Source organism: Amblyomma mixtum, chromosome 7 (assembly GCF_055824585.1).
Source record: "Amblyomma mixtum isolate Tamu chromosome 7, ASM5582458v1, whole genome shotgun sequence".
Taxonomy (NCBI): Eukaryota; Metazoa; Arthropoda; class Arachnida; order Ixodida; family Ixodidae; genus Amblyomma; species Amblyomma mixtum.
The window spans coordinates 146019436-146024122 of NC_143018.1; the positions used below are offsets into that span (position 1 = coordinate 146019436).

Consider the following 4687-nt stretch of genomic DNA (forward strand, 5'->3'; position numbering starts at 1 on the left):
AAGTAACACACTTCCTCAACACCAAATTGACATTTGTCAAACTTTAGTCGCAGACCGTCTTCATGAATTCTTTTGAGCACTTCTTGTAAACGAGCATTGTGCTGCACCTCATCCTTTCCACCGATCAAGATGTCATCCAAGAACACAAGAACACCATCAATTCCATGCAACAGTTCTTCCATGTACCTCTGAAAGATAGCCACTGCCACTGCCACGCCAAATTGAAGACGGGTTACGCGGAACAGTCCCCGATGTGTTGTAACCGTCAACAAGTCAGCTGTTTCTTCATCAACAGTCTTCTGTTGATACGCCTGTCCGAGGTCTAGCCTTGAAAACTTCGAGCAACCTGCCAGCCTGGCAAACAGCTGCTCCGGTGTCGGCAGGGGATACGTCTCCCACTGCACTACACGATTGACTGTGCTCTTGTAGTCCCCACAGATCCTTATCGATCCATCTTTTTTGACAACTGGAACGACAGGTGTTGCCCACTTCGAGTGCCGCACAGGCTGGAAAATGCCTTGGCTCACCAACTTGTCCAGTGCTTCGTCCACCTTCGGTCTCAATGCAAACGGTACTTGTCGTGGCTTCAGAAATCGCGGCGGAGCTGCCGGGTTCACCTCTATGCGTACAGGAGGCCCTTTACTTGTCCCAAGTCCAGGCTCAAAGACTGAAGAATACTTCTTGAGCAAGGCTGTTGTTCCCCTACTGCCAGTTCGACTCGGCTCGTACACACTGTGAACACCACTCAGACTTATTCCCAAAGACTTGAACCAGTCCCGACCGAGAAGTCCGATACTAGCACCCTTAACCACCACCAATCGCAGGCGATGTTCCTGCCCCTTGAATTCCACCTTCACGGTCAGTTCACCCAACACTCGTAGTTCCTTGTTATTGTAAGCTCGGAGATGAAGAGTACTTGGGCGCAACGCCCTTTTCGATATTCGCAGCTTCTGCATAGTCCGGTCGTTGATGACTGAACACACTGCACCAGAGTCCACCTCCATCTCTAGGGGACTTCCGTTGACGCGCACTTCCACTCTCACGGCTGGCTCTTCACCAGACAGCACGAACACGTCGTAAACGTCCGACGCAGCATTCTTGTGACGGCCTCCACTGGCCCGTTTTTTGTTCTGAGAGTTGGGTTCAGCCGAAGCGCGAGCTGCCGCCTTCCTCCTGCATGCTCTCACTATGTGCCCTCGTTGCTTGCAGAAGTGGCACTGCATATTCATGAATGGGCAACTGCTTGGCGAATGCGCACCCTTGCAGCGGAAACATACGCTTGTGCTTCCAGGCGAACCAGCCTGCTTATGGGTACCCTCCTTGGCTGTCACTGGCGCAGAGACCTTCGCAACACACGGGTCGAAACGCTGCCCGCTCACGCTGCCAACTTCACACGATGCGGCACTGCCGCGAATTTGCTCGGTCTGTCGCTGCGCAGATTCCATTGCAATGGCTTTCTCCCGAGCTGTAGCAAACGTAAGCTCCGGCTCCGCCAGCAACCGACGCTGAAGGGTCTCGCTTCGCACCCCGCACACTAGCCGGTCGCGCAACATGTCATCGAGCGACGCACCGAAATCGCAGTGTTCCGAGAGACGTCGCAATTCTGCGATGTAGTCGGCAATTGACTCACCGGGCTGCTGTTGACGTGTGCCAAACTTGAAACGCTGTACTGTCACCGACGGTCGCGGCGAGAAGTGGTTTGAGAGACGCCTGACGATCTCATCGTAGGCCACGGCCGACGGCGCATCCGGAGAACAAAGGGAGCGAACGATGGCATACGTTGCTGGGCCGCAAACGCTGCAGAGCGTTGCTCGCTTCTTCTCGTTACCGTCGATGTCGTTTGCTTGAAAGAAAAATTCGAGGCGCTCCAAATACAAGGGCCAAGACGTCGCCTCTGTTGGAACGAATTCCCCAATCGTGCCCAGCGCAGTTGCCATTTTTACCTCGTCGCCAATTATATGTTACGTCCTTTATTGCTGGTGGCAGGGTACAGACTGGCGGGAAAGCCGCCAACACGTGACACATGGAGCTCAGGGTTGCTTGGCCCTAAAGATTGTCCCGCTATAACAGTATCAGCCAGTGTTTTACATACCAAAGTGCAGCGTTGAATATATTAAAACAGGGCATTTGCATGTATTTGAGCTTTTGTTAAGTGGATACAGCTAGGCTGCTCTCGCATGCGAGTTGCTTTCTTTACCAAGGCGATGACAAGGTGAACGTGACAAAGCTTCAAACCAACCAGCTTTGTTTAAGCGTACGTTGGTAAGGCGCGAATTTTTTCCTACACGGTTTTATTCTTGCCAAGGACTCTCATCTGGCCACCTGTGTGCTCCAATTCTCCTTGCTGTGATTGCCGTCAGTGAAACTCGCGTTAAAAAGGCGTTGGTTATCTTAACTGCGTCAAGCTTTTATTTCATTGCGATTGAGAGCCCCGGCACAAAGGTAGTTTACTCAGTGGTGCTGCTCTGTATGTGTGCAGGCTGTTTGACAGTGCAGTGAAGTACTACGGCTCTTTGCAGGCATGGCAGCTTTTATTTTTTGGAAAACCATTGCACCGTGCACAGCTGGCGTTGTCCCTACTTCACTGTGTACATTTCGTTTTGGGTACAGGCTGTTCAACAGTGGTTTTCAGGGGACCTCCTTGCCTGCTCAACTTCTCAAGTTTTGGTAAGCACACTTTGCAGCTGACACCCTTTCTTTCACTTCATGATTTCTTGTATAGGTCTAGGCTCTTTGCTAATGTTCATTCCACAAGCCCCATTATTTGTTTGTCCTTTAGAACTCCGACTGTTGGCCGGAGGAGCAAGGACCTGGTCTAGTTTCACGCAAATTAATAGCAGCACCTTGTACTTGGTTGTTCAGACGACTTGGCCTGGAGATTGTTTCAGTTCTGACGTGGGAACCTGGACTAATGCTTCTTGTGCAGTGGTGTAAGTAATCTCTTGCCCACTGTTTGAGCTTCATCGTACAGATTAGAAAGGGCTTCTTTGGAAATGCAGTGTTAGGAACCTTATACACATGCACTTTTATTTGTCTTATCTTTCAGATGTGCCCTGTGTGGCTGTCAAGTTAAGGTCCAAGATTTAACACATCTCTGGTGTATACTGAAGTGATGCAGGCATTACCAGGACAGCAGCATCTCTGCTATGTTTTCATGCGACGGTGCAAGATGTCAAACATCAACCACTTTTGATTCAGCCACATCTTGCAGGTAAGAGAAAGCCTGTTTGCAAGATGCAGCTTATGAGGTTCTATGAGTACAGTGTGCATCACAGTAAGGCAGTACACTTGCTATTGACTGCTTGGCTTTCAGTGTCCATGCACGCTGTTTGAATTTTGCTTCTGTTAAAGGCCTCCACAGTGATTGACTTCTTGAGTTTATGGTGAGCCGTAGCACTCTGCTGAAATGCCGCTTGCAATGACATCATATGCATATATGTTTTTGGTTAGCTTATTTTATTGCCTGTGCTATCACTCCTTGCCATTTCCTGGTGTTACTTGCTTCCGACTCCTCATTGGCCATTCTACATGCACCTGACTGACTGTACTTTTGGTTACTCTAATATTAATTTTTCACCTCTGCAGGCTGCTGAACAGAGCTGGATTTGACTTCCCCTTGTTACCGTCTAGTTGGTATCCTCCTTGCAAGAAAAGCGATGTTTGGAACACCTAGCCAGCTCTTCATTGCCATCCACATCACAGCAACTTGATCATCAACGCATCAGTTGTGAACAAGGCCTGGGGCCAAATGAATTTTTGATTTAACAATTGGTTGCTGCTCGACACTTTCCCGCCATCCAAGTGCTTACCATTGTAATGTCAGCCAAACCAGTGAAGCTACATTCTCCATGGCTTCTAACATTAATTTCCTGGTCTTTCTTTTATTGTGTGGTTGTATGCACTGGATTCAATAAAGAGTAACGCAGTGACTGAAAAGTGTGCTAGCACATGCATTTATGGCTCATTACTACAGCCATACATCCCTTGTAACGTGGGCTTATTGTTCGGGTCATTGCAAATCAGCTTTGAGTTCATTTTTGAGTGTATACCAGAAAAATGAACTGTAACATTTTTAAAGATTTAGAGGGTTTAAAGGCAGCACTAAAAATCAGTCTTGAAATGCGTAAGATATTACAGGCACCCATTTTGGAAAAAAAAAGGAACGTCTAAAAAAATTCTAGAAAAGATCTACCTCAGAAGTTTTCTAGCCGTATACAAGCGTAGCGTTAGCAGAGCTAATAGAGGGCTAGTAAACGTCTAAGTCTAAAACACTGCTTAGATGAAACTTCTTCTAGATGTCAAGCTTTTTTTTCCGAGACTTTTTTTAGACGTCTATTAGCGCTTTTTGTGTTTCGTGGGCAGCTACCAAGTGACAAGAGGTTTTTGGTCGTTTGGTGCCCAGCTTTCGCCGGTCGCAAGAGTGGGTCGGAGCCAAAGGTTCACAAACAAAACAAAGTTTATACAGCAATGAGCAGATAAAGGCTTTCACAATCATTAGTACAAGCACATACAAAGTATTCTGTTTTTTTTTTTTTTTTGCGCAAAAGACACGACACAAAAGAAACGAAGCGGACAGGACAAGCGCTTGTCCTGTCCACCTCGTTTCTTTTGCGCAAAAAACCCAGAATGCTTAGGCATCAACTAGCCTGCAAAAACATACTCGCGCAACATACAAAGTGATTAACAA

The 4687-nt window shown here is 47.7% G+C and overlaps 1 long non-coding RNA gene across 2 annotated transcripts; it reads left to right on the forward strand.

The window, feature by feature from the left end:
* The first annotated feature begins 2072 nt into the window (after positions 1-2072).
* Positions 2073-3877, forward strand: LOC149337793 (uncharacterized). Of its 2 annotated transcripts, XR_016284431.1 has the most exons (4): positions 2073-2667; positions 2780-2930; positions 3047-3211; positions 3586-3877. It is a non-coding gene; the product is annotated as an uncharacterized LOC149337793 (long non-coding RNA). The 2 variants fall into 2 exon arrangements; XR_016284430.1 differs by having other exon boundaries at positions 2073-2930.
* Positions 3878-4687: the final 810 nt, after the last annotated feature.